The 17,500-nt window shown below is 36.2% G+C and overlaps 1 protein-coding gene and 1 long non-coding RNA gene across 2 annotated transcripts in view; one reads left to right on the top strand and one right to left on the bottom strand.

The window, feature by feature from the left end:
• The window catches only part of LOC135202926 (uncharacterized), a 430,846-nt gene that overhangs the window by 319,115 nt on the left and 94,231 nt on the right, over positions 1–17,500 (bottom strand). Inside the window, exon 2 of the long non-coding RNA XR_010311824.1 lies at positions 14,029–14,151. This is a non-coding gene — a long non-coding RNA (uncharacterized LOC135202926). The remainder of the gene's footprint in view (positions 1–14,028; positions 14,152–17,500) is intronic.
• The window catches only part of LOC135202925 (long-chain-fatty-acid--CoA ligase 4-like), a 285,902-nt gene that overhangs the window by 147,164 nt on the left and 121,238 nt on the right, over positions 1–17,500 (top strand). The gene's annotated exons all lie outside the window — the stretch shown is intronic.

Raw genomic sequence — 17,500 nt, forward strand, 5'->3', positions numbered from 1 at the left:
ATTTTAACGATTTGCCAGAAACAATGTATAGCCTCTTATCTGTAATAGCCACAATGACCTCTACATGGTAAAGGTTAGTTCATCTGAAGAAACTAATGATAGAGAGAAACTGACAAAGGAACAGAGAGAGAGAGAGAGAGAGAGAGAGAGAGAGAGAGAGAGAGAGAGGAGCAATATGTCCTAACTGAACTGAAAAATGAGAGAAAGACATACAGGCAGGCAAGAAGACTTACACACAGAGAATCAGATAGACTGAAATATCTTTACCAGTACGAAGTAACTGATGAAAAGGAAAGGGATGGAAAGACAACAACTGACAAACGAACAGAGAGAGAGAGAGAGAGAAACAAAAGAGAGTTGAGCCGGCAAAGGAAACACTACACCCAACCGAGTCAACAGGCCCTTTATACAAGTAATTGGTTCTGTGGCTGAAGTCAATAGAGGTTTCCTACTCTGACTTCAGTTCTGTATATTATATATATATATATATATATATATATATATATATATATATATATATATATATATATATATATATATATATACGTGGGAACGCGTTTCACTAAAATAAATATCTAACTCACATCAGGACTGAAAACCCAGCCTTTTGAGTGAGAGGCTAGGGCGTTGGCAATTCGTTTGCACAGGTCTTTTAGACTTGTGCGGAAGACTTGCTAATGCTGTAGGATCTCACTCAAAAGACCACCAGGGTTGGTTCCCGACGTGATATTTCTTTTATGGCTTACGCGAGCAAATTGCTAGTCCCTGGACTCTCTCTTGAAAGACCAGGGTTTGGTCAGATGTGAAACTTCTTTAATGAACTGTACAGGAAAATTGCTAATGCCCTGGACTCTCTCTTGAAAGCCCAGGATTCGGTCCAGATGGGAAACTTCCTTTATGACTTGTGTAACGAACGAATTGCTAACGCCTTGGCGTCTCACTCGCAAGGCCGGGGTTCAGTCACAGTGTGAGCCAGAAATATAGGTGTGTGTATGAGTTTGTGTGAATACTTCAATTGCTAATCAGTTTCTTTGCCTCTCAGTATCTGTGTCAGGTAAATAAAGATTGCCTACTGGTTCTGTCCGTCTGTCTATCTCTCTCGCTATTGACTTTCCACCCTCTCTGACTTGCTGCTTGAATGTCGCTCTCTTCATTACAATTTCAGATTAATCATTACATCTCGCAGATTGTCAAAGGGAATATCGTTAGAATTTCATGGCAGTGATGTCTTAATGTCCTGATTATTAAGTGTTCACGCCTCAAGCTTTGAGATCGATAATTCATGATGGATTTATTAATTTCCTAAACATTTCCTTAACGACAAATTCTATAAATTCGCAAGGATGATATCACAAATCGACAATAAACGTAGTTAAGCAACTCCAGACGATCTAAACAGACCTGTCTCATCATCTGTTTTGAAGCTTATATGACAGATTCATAACATTACAAAAGAGAGAGAGAGAGAGAGAGAGAGAGAGAGAGAGAGAGAGAGAGAGAGAGAGATAGCAACCGTGTTCGACGTTTGAGTGAAGTAAGGGAAATTTAAATGAATATTTGAAAAACACCTGAATCATTGATCACCTTCTAATGGGTCACTGAAAGGCTACGAGGGGAAAGGTAGGGAAGTGCAGAGGGGAAAAATAAACCAGGGAAGAAAGACAGAGAGCACGAGGACCGTGGAGAACCAGGGAAGATAGACAGGTATTACGAGGGGCCATGATGAATCAGGGAAGATAGACAGGTATCACGCGGAGCCAAGTAGAACCAGAGCAAATATTCAAGGAGAAAGAGAAGCCATAGAGGACTTGGGGAGATAAACAGAGCTCACGAGTAGCTATTCAGAGAACCCTGGAAGATAGACAAGGAGCTCCAAGAGACATAGAGAACCAGGGAATATAAACAAGGGGCACGAAGAGCCATGGAACACCAGGGAAGATAGACAGGGAGCACGAAGAGCCATAGAACACCGGGGAAAATAGAGAGGGAGCACAAGGAGCCATGGAAAACCAGGGAAAATAGACAGGGAGCACGAGGAGCCTTGGAGAACCAGGGAAGATAGAGAGGGAGCACACGGAGCCATGGAAAACCAGGGGAGATAGACAGGGAGACGAGGAGCCATGGAACACCAGGGAAGATAGACAGGGAGCACGAGGAGCCATGGAGATCCAGGGGAGTCAGAAAGGGAGGAAGAGATGCCATGGAGAACCAGGGAAAACTGAGATCATGCGAGGTATAAGTGTATGTGTTTCTGTGCGTTTCTATGTGTATGTGTGTGTGTGTGTGTGTAACCAGGGACCCAGATGGAAAATACCAAAAAACGACGAATCGTAGGACAAATTAAAAGAACCTGAGGCTGAAAGAAAGACTTAAACAGAATCGAGATAATCAGACATGAAACGTTGAACCAGTTGATCAAAGGTGTACAAAAAAGGGGCAAAAAAAAAAAAAAAAAACAAAAAAAAAAAAAACTACAGCCGAAAAGATCAGACGAACGAATCTACCAGGCATGAAGTTAAGAACTACTTCCAAAGAAAAAGAGAATCAGGAAGTCAGGGAGAGGAATAAAGAACAACGAGAGAGATCAGAAGCAAGTGAGGGAGGATCGGATATCAACGATGAACCTCTTCAAAAAAAAAAAAAAAAAAAAAAAAAAAGAAGGAACGAGTGTGTAGAACAAAGCGCAGAACAGACGAACTAAAAGGGCCAAGAGACGAAAAGAACCCCAGTGATGAAAATGAGCAAAACAGCGGGAGTCGAGGCATGATCGAGTAATTAATTAATGATAATGACATATCGCCCGCAACAATACCAGCTTCAGAAAAGTGAGGACCGAAGAACGACATGACCCAATAAGCCCCGACAGCATAAAATGACTTATTGCAAAAAGTAGCAGAGAATTGTTAGTCTGCCCAAATGAGAATAATTTATCGGAATGGAAAATCATTAAATGGTAATTAATGGAACGGAGACAGAGATCAATGGACCGGGGAAATTGGGGAAAGTTCGACTGGGAAATGATGCAAAAGTTTCATTTTCTCGTCCATCATTCGATCAGCGCCGTTCCATTTAACTTGGAAACAAAACTCATTCAAGACGCAATGATACATTGAGTTCTGAATATATTTATTGTTGGAACGCTGTTGGATATTTTGATACATTCTGATACTGTCGAATCTTTTCTCTTTCATTCCTATAATATATATATATATATATATATATATATATATATATATATATATATATATATATATATATAAATGTCCTTTCATATCCAATTCTCTCTACCGCTCGAAACCAATATATTTCCAACTATATGTTAAACCGAAGCTGAATTTTTTTAGGTATAATAATTTCGTCCTCTCGTGAATTCGAACCAGCGCACAGAAGAAAAATCAGGACGTCTTTACCTACTCGGACAAACAACTAAAAATCAACTGAAAAAAAAAATTCCCCTTCGGTTAACATATATGAAAATATGTTAATTCCGATGTAGACCGAATTAGATATTAAGGGGCACTTGTAGTTTAATGCATTTAGTATATGAATCACGGTGATGTGATAGAAATTCATATATGTATATATATATATATATATATATATATATATATAGTATATATATCACACACACACACACACACACACATATATATAATATATATATATATATATATATATATATATATATATATATATATATGTATATACACACACACACACATGGGGGGAAGTAAACATACAACACACACAACACACATATATATATATATATATATATATATTATATATATATATAATATATATATATATATATACTTATAATATACATATGATATATAGATATATATATGTATATTGTTTAATTTATATAGAATCTATTTGATATTTATATTTGTTAATATCCATATATTATATATAAGTTATCTATAATATATAATAATATATATATATTATTTATAATATATATTTATATATATAATATAAGATAAATTATAATATTAATATATAATTATCTATAATATGCCTTAAAAAATCACAGTAGATGCACGTGACTTCATAAATAAGCGAATACCACGGGAAATGATAGTCAGGAATCCAAGCGCTTTCGTCTTCTTTATTCAGACATCGTCAAGGAGCTACTAAAGTACAAATTGGAGAGGAAGGCCTCAGGTAGAAACAAGATCAGGAATACCAGATGGTTAATTATCAAAAGGGTAAAAATGAAAAAAAAGGGATAATCCAGGATTATCGGATATCACACGGTCACAAACTTAAACAGATTCTGACCCAAACCTAACCCGTAGAGGAAGAAAGAAATTGTAATTTGAATTTTCGTTGATGTAACTGCCTCCATAGAAATGATAGAAATTTCACCTTTTCAGTCTTTCGAAAATCAACTAATATTGCCTCTTTTGTTCATTACTACTCCAATCACCATCAAAATGTTAAATTCTCTGTTTTTTCTGGGATGTTTCCTAAGGCTTTACGTGTCTGTAGCCCGCAATTTATTGACGCTGAAATTAAAACTATTTATGATATTGCATTGAAACTTAAATACCCAAGGACTTTTGTAGATGTGGCATGGAAAAGAGCTAGAAAAACATTTTATTCAACTAATGACAAACTTGAATTTAGTAAGCATAACATTCTAAAATTACTTCCTTATGATGAAAGGTTTTTAGATATTCCTAGAATTTTAAAGCTTTTTAACATAAATGTTGTTTTCAGTAATATTAATGTCAAGAGTTTAGTAATCAAAAATTCTCCTAAAGATCTTCCAGGCTGCATATATGAATTCCTTGCAAAAAATGTGATAAAATCTATTACGGACAGACCGGGAAATCTCTTTCACAGCGTCTTAAGCAACATCAATATTCTGTGAGAACTGGTCAAATATCGAATGCATTATTTTGTACATATGAGAGATTTAGACCATCCTATTAAACTGGAGTCAAGCAAGAGCCTTAGTCCCATGTTAATGACACAGTTAAAAGGAATATCATTGAATCTTGTTTTATAAAGTCAAATAATAGAAATGTTCTAAATTTAAGTCTTGGTTTATTTAAACTTCAATGCTTTCATAATGAAAAAAGTTGTAGATAAATATAAGCAACAAAATTAATATATTCAGTTTTTACATGTTTTGGACTGTAAAGATACTTTGTAATTTCGGTTAGGGTCAGAATCTGTTTAAGTTTGTGACCGTGTGATATCCGATAATCCTGGATTATCCCTTTTAATTTTTACCCTTTTGATAATTAACCATCTGGTATTCCTGATCTTGTTTCTACCTGAGGCCTTCCTCTCCAATTTGTACTTTAGTAGCTCCTTGACGATGTCTGAATAAAGACGAAAGCGCTTGGATTCCTGACTATCATTTGGTCCCGTGGTATTCGCTTATATATATATATATATATATATATATATATATATATATATATATATATATATATATTAATGAGTTCTTCATTCATCCGTTGAAAACAAAACTATGAAAACTGGATGGGATGACTTAAAAAAAAAAAAAGGACAATTATGACCAACGAAAACCGCGCCTGAGAGTAAAACAAGAGAAACAGGTCCCGTATCGCAAACTTTTATTTTTTATTTACTTTTTTCCCCTCAACACCGAGGTTCCAGAAAATGCCGGAACTGAACCGCCTGAGCTGTTAGTCGATCGCAGCCTTGGATAATTGCCTTCGGGTTCTTTTCGATAGCGAGGAACCGACTAGCGCCAGACACTGCTGCTGCTGCTGCTGCTGCTGCTGCTGCTGCTATCAGTTTAATGAGTGTTTTGCATATCAAGCAGACGCCGCAATTAGCACATTTATTGATCCGCGGAGGATAATGGTTTTTGGCAGCGTTCGCAGCCCAACTGAACGGACTCTTACCTAGAGAATTCATGGATCGGCAATCAAGACCACATCATTAAAAAAATTCACAACTTTATAGGGCCACATAGAATACTAAGCAAAATCATTAATATTCAGAATAGACAAAATAAAAGGCTTTTCATGAAATAATGGAAATCATTTTCATTAATATTTTGAAGTACTGTAGAAGATTCCCATGGAATGCATTTATTCATATTCAAAACAGACAAAATAAATAAAAGGCTTCTAAGGAAATAATGAAATCAATTTTTATTAATATTAGTTTGCCCACATCTGGTCTAGGCAGTAGCGAATCTAGAAAAATTTGAAAAAATTCTTTCGGTTTTCAAAATATATATATATATATATATATATATATATATATATATATATAATAATATATTATAATATATATATATCGCTTTGTATATCAGGAAATACCGAATCCATTAATATTATCATTAAGATTAGTGTTAGCTTTAATTATTATTTTTTAATTATAATATCTTTATTTATTATTGTTAATTTATCTCGCAAAAAAATCTATCAGCATATCTCTAACAGATTTTTTTCCCAATTATTATATTTCTCATTTATGTTGTTATCTCAATTTTCAATATCATTACTTTGTCATTATTTTTCATACATATACGTATATATATATATATATATATATATATTTATATATAAACATTTATATATATATATATATATATATATATATATATATATATATGTGTGTGTGTGTGTGTGTGTGTGTGTGCGTGTGTGTGCGTAAGAACGTATGCATGTACATCATAGCCTCCAGGGCCGATGAACCTCCAGGGGCTCTGGAATTCCAGCATTCACGTTTTTCCTCAGCATTCACTTCTACAAATTTCCAGTGGTCCTCGGCCTCCCGTTCCATAATGTAGTGCAGGGGTTAGCAACCCTATTCTCATAAATATTTGCTGAAGACCAAACACAGGAACATTTAAAGGAGCCAAAGCTTTTAAGGGTAGGGGGGGCTGGACCTGTGTATAACCTAGCAGAGGACTTGGAGTAGGGATGTGGAAACTTCACCGACCGTTGCCCTTTGGATAGAGAATTATTCAAAGCCTCCAGCAGCTGAAAGAATGGATGGATTCTTAACAAATGGGGTCGACTGTTGTTGAAGAACTTCTCTGCCACACGGGTGAATATCAGAGCAAAACAAGGGCGATGGGCAGGAGCAGGTGTCATGCTCAGAGTTACTCAGCCTCTCCAGAATATAAAAACTGGAGTCAAGTTTCTTTGTGTGAGAAACCTTATCGAGCCGCTATAGTAGATTCACATCACCCGTGCATTTGATGTCTAGGCTCGTCCCTTACGACGCTCCTGATTGGCTGTTGATAAGCCAATCACTGGGATGGAAACTCTCAGTCTCTCTCGAGAGTTCACATGGGTAGGATCTATGTTCGACCTCTCCTGAGGGATACGTCTTTCAAAAATATCCCTCAGGAGAGGTGGAATATGCATCCTGCCTATGTGAACTCTCTCGAAAGAGACTGAGAGTTTCCCGCCCTGTGATTGCCTTATCAACAGCCAATCAGGAGCGTCGTAAGGGACTGGCCTAGACATCAAATGCAAGGGTTTTGTGAATATACTATGGTAAATTTGGCCTTGGTTCTGGAAAGAGGTTTCTGTCGGGATTTCTTTGGGGTCTTAGGCACACTTGATAGTCTCCGAAGCACCCTATAATATAAACACACACACACACACACACACACACACACACACACACACATATATATATATATATATATATATATATATATATATATATATATATCTATTTTCCTGGGTATATGTTTTCCTGGGCATACAGTTCCTCACTGGATGAGTAGGTTGCGCACTGGCCTATCAATCTGGTACCTCAAGTTCACTCCCTGGCTGCCATCATAATGTGGAACCAGAGGAATTTATTTCTGGTGATTAGAAATTCATTTGTTGATATAATGTCTTTAGAATCCCACAATAAGCTGTAGGTCTCGTTGCTAAGCAACCAATTGGTTCCTAGCCACGTCAATAAAAGATCTAATCCTTCGGGGCAGCTCTAGGAGAGCTGTAAATCACCTCAGTGGTCTGGTTAAAATAATATATACTTAACTTTCTCTTTCCTCTCCGGTATGTTTAGGTGGCAGTCTGGAACAAGGAACAAGAAAACCTAGGTACAGAAGTAATTAGGTTCCAAGTTATTTTGTGACCTATGTGGGTCAATTGGTAGCGCCCTGGCCTTTCATTTGAGGGACTGGGGTACGATTCCGATGTGAGTCAGAAAAAGAAAAAGACAAAAATTTATAAATGGAATACATGGAACGATGGGAGGTCTGCAAGGCTTTTTAGTGTCTGCTATGTAAAGGACAAAAAGTCGAAATGCCTTGCAGTACTCTGACGTTTCTCTTTCCTCCGTGGAATTTGTCTTATATATATATATATATATATATATATATATATATATATTTATATATATATATATATATATATATATATTATAGTATATACTCCTCCATAGTCCTGTTCGTGTGCCCCAGGTATATACTGAATTCTCAGACCTTCTCTGTCTGTGAAATGCGACACAGATGTTGGTGCCCAGCGAAGGCGCAATTGATCACACCCAGGAGGAAATTGCAAGAAAAATTGCGCCTTTATCATTTTCCTTGGAAAACCTCTTCTCCTCCCTCCTCCTTCCTCCCTCCTTCTCCTCTACTCCCTCTCCTCCTCCTCCTCTCCTCCTCCTCCCCTCCTTCTTTTCCATAAGACTAATGCGTTGCCAAAACACCACCTTCAATGCTTTGGCCAAAGAGGAAAATGAGTTGCGTAGCAGTGAATTGGAAAATCACTGACTCACGTACTCACTTACACTATTACTCCAAATATAAATATATATATATCTATATATATATATATACTATATATATATATATTATATATATCTAATAAAAGGAGCCCATAAAAACACCAAAATGTAGAGAGAAAAGTACTATATTTCAGAGACTGCTGTCTCTCTCTTCAGATATATGAATGAGAAAAGTTTACAGAAAAGGTGGTATTATACAGAGATTCGTCCACAAGTAAGACCAATTTAGGTCACCCCCGCTGATAATCTTCCTTTAATCTTCTTAAGCGTTGGTTGAATGAACACTGCGTCGACGATGTCCGAGGTCCAATTCCCTTTTGGAGATGTTCATTACCTGCTTCTCTTATTAAGGCCGATTCCATCATTTGACTCTTGTACCGGCAGTTGCTGCTATACACGTGACATATTCCAGTTTATTCTATGAATAAATGAACATAACCATAGAATAAACTGGAATATGTCACGTGTAATTTATAGCAGGCAACTGCGGGTACAAGAGTCAAATGATGGAATCGGCCTTAATAAAAGAGAAGCAGGTAACAAAAAAAATAACATCTCAAAAGGGAATTGGACCTCGGACATCGTCGACGCAGTGTTCATTCAACCAACGCTTAAGAAGATTAAAGGAAGATTATCAGCGGGGGTGACCTAAATTGGCTTACTTGTGGACGAATCTCTTGGTATAAATACCACCTTTTCTGTAAACTTTTCTCATTCATATATCTGAAGAGAGAGACAGCAGTCTCTGAAATATAGTACTTTTCTCTCTACATTTTGGTGTTTTTATGGGCTCCTTTTATTAGATGGAATTCTGTTGTTACAGAACACTTTTACCAGTCATATATATATATATATACTTATATATGGGTGATACATAATTGTAGTATTGTTAATTATTCTCTCTCTCTAACTTGGGTGGAAAGCTTATTAATCTGGGCACCTTAATAAAGATCTAGCTTCGTTTTCAAATCCTCTAGACGTGTGATGATTAATTTTCATTGAGCTGATATTATTATTCGCTGAGCTCTCTCTCTCTCTCTCTACTCTCTCTCTCTCTCTCTCCCAGAAATTCAGAATATTCCAACGCCTCTCCATTCCCCATTTTCCAGACTTGCACTTGGCTGATGGACAGCCCTTGGTAAACAAACTCTTTCTTTTACCTCTCCCCAGCAAGCACCCACACCCCTACCACCAACACCCCCCTCCCCTACCAACCCCTTCCCATGGCATTTTTTATCAGCTCGGCAACGGACATGATCGGATCAAGGTGGGCCACTATCCTCCCCCCCACCCCCATCTCACCCAACTCCGAAAATACTAGCCATGGGGGGAGGGGGAAGGGAGGGGGTTATCCCCGTCCCTTCCCTTTTCCCAAAAGCTTCATTCACTGAGAATTTACGATCAGTCGATAATTACCTTCACAGACTTTCCTCCTTTTAACACTTTAGGGGGGAAAAGAGAGATACCGATTCTCTCTCTCTCTCTCTCTCTCTCTCTCTCTCATTTTTACATAGTCCAGCACTTACTATCCCTGACAATTTCCTTTTAGGTATATAGGAGAGTGAGTATAAGATGTTTCAGTCTGTCTCTCATTTCGAAAATATCACATATAGTATCTCTGGGGACTCTGACCACAGACTCTCTTCCTCTCTCTCTCTCTCTCTCTCTCTCTCTCTCACACACACACACACACACACCACACACAAAGCCTAAATCTAGAGACTGAGCCCTTTCCTTTGATATAAATTATGGTTTAGTTCTGTAAACCTTTGGCATTGTTTTCATTTCTATTTCAACAGTAAATTACTTGACAGATTCTCTCTCTCTCTCTCTCTCACATAAAGTCTATCTTCCGGTCTGTCAGTTTGTTTGTTTGTCCGTCCCATTCCCAAGAAGAAGCTAAACAAGTGTCCGACATGAACGCTGAATCCTCTTTGCCGCCCCAAAGAGAATTCTTGATCACCTCCTAATGTATCAACATTCAAAAGGACAAGGACTCCTTTTAAATGGCCTCCCTTGGAATGACCTCTTTAAATGGTCTTGTAAGGGGTTGGAATGACCAAATAAGCCAGAGGTCTCGGAAGACATCTTTTTGATGTGGGATATTTTTTTTTACGAGAGACGACGATATTGATGTGGGATATTTTTTTATGGAAGATGACGATTGAGGGTCTAATTATCTTGAGGTTTTGAAAATATATATATTATCCTTCTGCTGTTTTATTAGATATATATTTCTTGCACAGCACATTATAGCTTTCGACCATCAGCTGTGGTCTTGTAAACTAAAATGTGATGGTCGAAAGCTATAATTCGCTGTACAAGAACTATATATTTTATAAAACTACAGAAGGATTTTACATCTTTGTGGATTGTATCCCCATTTGCTTCGAGGTACGACATAGTACCCTAACTTCTGCATATATATATACTATATATATATATATATATATATATATATATATATATATATATATATATTATATATATATATATTAACTTACCACACGCACACAACCGTTCTGTGCAATAGCACAATTACTACTAAAAGGAGCTATGCATTTTTTTAATAAATAACTCTGCTAGATACCATCCAGTTCGAATGAGGTCTTTTTGGTAGTTTTTACATATATATATATATATATATATATATATATATATATATATATATATATATAGATTATATATATATATATGTATATATATTTAGAATAAAAAAAGGGGGGGCCAGCTTTGAGGGCGTAATAAGATCACAGGTGGAAAGAGCTGCTATAATATTTAGGAGATTGTCAGTATATATATAATATATATATATATATATATATATATATATATATATATACATATATATATATGTATATATATATATATATATATATATATATATATATATATATACACATACATATACACATATATACTACACACAACACACACACACACACATATATATATATATATATATATATATATATATATATATATATATATATGATATATATATATATATATATTATATATATATATATATACTATATATATATATATATATATATATATATATATATATATATAGACAATCTCCTATTTATTATAGCAGCTCTATCCACCTGTGATCTTATTACGCCCTCAAAGCTGGCCCCCCCCCTTTTTTTCAAATATTTGAACTCCCAGCTCATTGTTCCACCTTCCCACCGTAGAAACGGAGAGGTTGTAATGATTCTCATGCCTCAGGCTGACAGTCGGAACAATACCGTCCCATTAGATTTCCCGCTCCTCTTCATCGAGGCTCATTACACCTTCGTTTAAAGCCCCTTTTTACGCAGAGCATACGTTTTCATTACGGCCGTCTCTCTCGAGGGGGGATGAGACAATGAGCAGCCATCGCGAGCTGAAGACCCGACAGTTTCAGGACAACTGGAGGAAATATCTTGGCTATTGTGTTTGCTTGCCCCTCGTAATTATTCGAGTCAGGTGGGCGGGGTTAGGCTATTATGACTGCGTAAAAGATGCGGGGTTTGACAGGTGACGTTTATATACAAAGTATGCACGAACCTTTAGAGCTTGATAATGGTTGTTGGGGGGGTTGGGGAGGTTATGTGGTATGACAGTGTTGGTATACTCGTATATGTTGTTTAATGCATACGCTTAAGTATAACATTAGCACGTGACTACCATATATATATATATATATATATATATATATATATATATATATATATATATATATATACTATATACTAATATATATATATTATATATATATAATATATATATATATATATATATATATATATATATATATATATATATATATATATATATGTATATATATACACTCATAACTTTAGGACAGCGTGGATCTGAACTAAAACCAACTATGGCTGGCGATAATGATATCGTAGCAAGGAACTAAAAAAAGGATATTATTATTATTATATCCTGTTAAACGACATTACGGGGTTCCATTTCATTAAGAGTCCCCTCAATGACTCTCTCTCTCTCTCTCTCTCTCTCTTCTCTCCTCTCTCTCTCTCTCATTCCCTCTTTCGTGGAAACAAAAGTTCCCAGAGAGCTTCCTTCCTCGCAAAGGGAGTGATAAACATCTTCCTTGGGACATTCGTCGTGTGCATAATTTACAGGTGCAATTTAGCGAATGCCACGACTAATGGAATTAAAAGTAAAAGGGAGAGAGAGAGAGAGAGAGAGAGAGAGAGAGAGAGAGAGAGAACAAATCTTCAAAAGGAAAGGTGGACGAATATTAGTTTTAATTATAATGATATAGATAACTGAAAATCATAAGGTGGATGAATATTAGATTTAATTATAATGATATGAATAACTTGAAATCATTTAAGAATGAGAGAGAGAGAGAGAGAGAGAGAGAGAGAAGAGAGAGAGAGAGAGAGAGAGCCTTCATAGGGGAAATTGGACGAATATTAGTATATTAATCTGATAATATGAATAACTTGAAATCATTTCAGAATTGCAGAACAAACTCAGTTACCCTACACTCATATAACGTATAAGTATCATTTTTGCGGACATTTCCTTTCTGTTGCATCCCAGCTTTGGAATTCTCTATCCACCCCTGTATCTATCTATCTATCTATCTAGCTATTATCTTTGTTTCAAAATCAAGCAGCGGTTAGAATCGCACTGGGGACGAAGGACTTGTCATTTATAATTCCAAAGGTACAGCGAACTATAGTAGATTCACAACAACCTTACGACGCTCCTGATTGGCTGTTGATAAGCCAATCACAGGGCTGGAAACTCTCAGTCTCTCTCGAAAGTTCACATGGATAGGATCTATGTTCCACCTCTCCTGAGGGATACTTTTGAAAGACGTATCCCTCAGGAGAGGTGGAACATACACCCTGCCCATGTGAACGCTCGAGAGAAAAACTTTCTAATGGTCAGGCCAGCATGCAGTTTTTTTCATTTGACTAAAACTTCCCAGAAACTGAAAATGAAATAAACACCCAAATTCAACTTGAATTAAAAAAAAAGTATAATTTCGTTTCCACTTACAGCAGCGCATTAAAACCAAGTAGGGCTCCAATTCTCAAAGCGCCAAAATCATTGTGAAACCGGAAAGGAAAGACCGGAGTGATATTGCAGTCGTTCTTACAAACAGATCTGATTAGACTCTTTGTTCGTGTTTTCTGGGTCGTTGTGTCGACCCAAGAACCGAAAAGATTCCTTGTCATTTCGAATAAAGAGTTTCCCAAAAAGAATGAAAGAAAGCAAATAAAAAAAAAAAACAAACCTTACCTTCGCTCTAATCGGATGCAAAGAGAATGGTTGAAAGCCTCCGTCCCCTTCAGGCAGTTTATAGAGCATATATCTCATCCTGGCTGCATATTCCCGAACTGTAACCAAGTACTGGGGCATTCCCTGAAAAAAGGAAGCCATATCTTAAAAAACTAACCATAGAATATTCTTGAAAAATGATCTCATTATGTTTTTTCCACACACAAATTACCACGATTAAACTACTCTGAGCTAGCCTAACCAAAACCAGCCTAACCTAGCCAATAATCCAACCTAACCTAACCTAGGGCATCGTGTATTGGGACCTGCCCTGAAAAAAGAAGGATGCCATAACTTGAATACTAACCATAGAATCATCTTGAAATATAACCACATTATGTTTCCCACACCCAAATTACCACCTATATGCTGCTTTGAACTAGCCTAACCTAACAACACCTAACCTAACCCAGCCTAACCTAATATAGGGCATCGAGTACTGGGACCTTCCTGCAGAAGGAGGGACGTCGTATCTTAAAAACCAACCATAGAAACATCTTGAAAATATAATCTCATTATGTTTCCTACACCCAAATTACCACCTGAATGCTGCTTTGAACTAGCATAACCTAAACTAACCTAACCCAACCTAACCTAACCTAGGGCATCGAGTATTGGGACCTTCCTGAAAAAAGAGGGACGTCATATCTTAAAAGCTAACCATAGGAACTACTTGAAAATAATCTTATGTGTCCCACACCCAAATTACCACTTAGTTGCTCTGTGAACTAGCCTAACCACACCTCACCTAACCTAACCTAACCCAGGGTCATGACAAAAAAAAGAAAAAAAAAAAAAAAAAAAAAAAAAAAAAAAAAAACACACAGTTGGTGAAATACTAGTATACATCTCGACAATGTCCCTCCTGGCTCACCACCCACCAGACTTTTCCGTCCCATTAACTCCCCAACACACAGGTCATTGGGCAGGGGTCTCTATTTCGCCTCTTCCGATACCCTTCTCATCCCCCAGTTGCAGAGGCTCAAAAATAAAAAAAATAAAAAAAAAAATAAAAAAAAAATAAATTAAAAAAAATGGAAGAGCAAAAATTAAGACAAATTATTTTCTTGTTTTGGGGAATGACCAATTTCACGTCCGAATGGTTTTGTCAACATTTTGCTCATTAAATTTTATACGTGATTTGTCAACATTTTTCTTGTTTGGTCTAGTGCTTCTCAAGTGCTTTGTTTTTGTTTGCTTGATTTAATTTCATTTAAGGGTAAATAATATAGAACATCTCCAAATATTATACAACTTCTATTTTCTTTTTAGAAATGGAATTATTATGATTAATAGTATACTCGTTTACGGTAAAATTGAGGGCAGATGGAGAGAAACAATAGAAATCTCAGATCTTAATCCCAGGGGCATTGGGAATTACTCCGCAGCCTGCTGTGATTTACACACCATCCATGTGGTTCCATTGGTAGCAGCCCTGCCTTTTAATTGCATGACCTCTGTTCGATCCCGATGTGAGTCGACGTTTATTTCTGTAACAAATATAATTCTGTGCTGGTTTGTTCTGTCTTATATATATATATATATATATATATATATATATATATATATATATATATATTATATAGCTTAATTAATTCAAATAAAGAGACGGACTACTAACACAGTTTGACACACTCAATTCAGAGAGGTGGGGAGGGGCCCGACGTCTGGAGAGTTGCCATGATGCACCAACATACTAGAGGGGCTGGCACGATTCCCAAGTGACGTCCACCCAGACCGTAGGGTTCGTTCTGTTGGCAAGAAAACGACTTGACTGTCTGCGCTGATTCGCCTCTGCCAACGCCTCGGTGCCAAATCTTTTGAGTTAGAGTGAGTGGGGGGGCGGGGGGGGGGGGGGGGGACGAATCACCTGGTGTAACATCCGACATATAATCCAGGTTGAAATAAACGTATGGAATACGAGTAAACACACACACACATATATACACTGTAAGATATGTATATATATATATATATATATATATATATATAGTATATATAATATATACGGCATAAAGCTCAATTAACCAAAAAATTGTACAATCCCGAATACGAGATTAGTCTTGAAAAATAACGCGAGGAAAAAAAGAACAAGAAGAAGAATAAGAAGAAGAAATAAAGGCAAAATCGAGCGAAATGGTGACACAATCGTTGAAATGTGAAATTGGTTATTTCCAGAAAGGAGGGAAAAAAATTAAGTGTATTGACATTATTTTTGCTTTACCATTTTTGCGCGCCTCGACGTCTAGAGAGGGGTATACCCCTACCCCTCTACCCCTCCGGGGAGGTAAGGGCCCTCGACGGAAGGGGGTTGGGGGGTGGGCGTCAGGTGAGACGGCAAAGGGCACCGAGGTTTTCAACTAATCTGTTTGCATCCGATTAGAGCGGAGATTTTTTTTTTTCTCCCTCCGAAATTTTCTGTTCGAAATGACAGGAAAATCTTTTGCGTTCTCGGGTCCAAGAGAACACACCAGCTCAGAAAATGCGACAAAGAGTTTAATCAGATTTTGCCATCAAAAACGATTGCAATATTATTCCCTTTTTTCCGCGTTCGCTCTCAAAATGCTTCTGGATTTTTGAGAACTGGACGAGATACGAACGTCTTTTTATTTTGTCCGACAGAAAAAAATAAACAACAATGAATGAGACATATTTTTCATTATTTTTCAAGTTCATATATAATATATATAATATATATAATATATTTTATATATATATATATGTATTTAGAATATATATATATAATTATATATATATATATATAATATATATATATATATATATATATATATATATATAGTCATTCACACACACACACACACACACACAACACACACACATATATATAATATATATATATATATATATATATATTATATATATATATATATATATGTCTATCACACACACACACACACACACATATATATATATATATATATATATATATATATATATATATATATTATATAAATATAAAAAACAATTTGATTATATATATAAATAACAATTTGGAACTGAAACATCAAGCCACGAACACTCTCTATAATTCCTCCTTTTGAGTAAAGGTATTCCCAGGGCAAATTGAACTCGAAAACTGATATCTATGGCTTTATGTATACAAACATACACATATAATATATGTATATATAAAATAATGAGTGTGTTTGCTGTCTAACTTATCCTTCCAATGCACTTCATTCAGACAATTCCAGGACGTTTGCATATGGAACTTTTCATGAGTTGTCCATTATGGTTCACGAGGTCGTCGGAATCCTGGCCAAAGTTTAAATTTAATGTCTCTCTCTCTCTCTCTCTCTTTAAACATTTAGCCTGCATATGAAACTGTCAAATTACTAGGACCATAATTTAAAGCTTTTCATGAAAGCAGGTGTTTATAAATGGAGGACTCTACCCCTGACAAAACCGCAGG

This window comes from Macrobrachium nipponense, chromosome 33 (genome assembly GCF_015104395.2).
Source record: "Macrobrachium nipponense isolate FS-2020 chromosome 33, ASM1510439v2, whole genome shotgun sequence".
Classification (NCBI taxonomy): Eukaryota; Metazoa; Arthropoda; class Malacostraca; order Decapoda; family Palaemonidae; genus Macrobrachium; species Macrobrachium nipponense.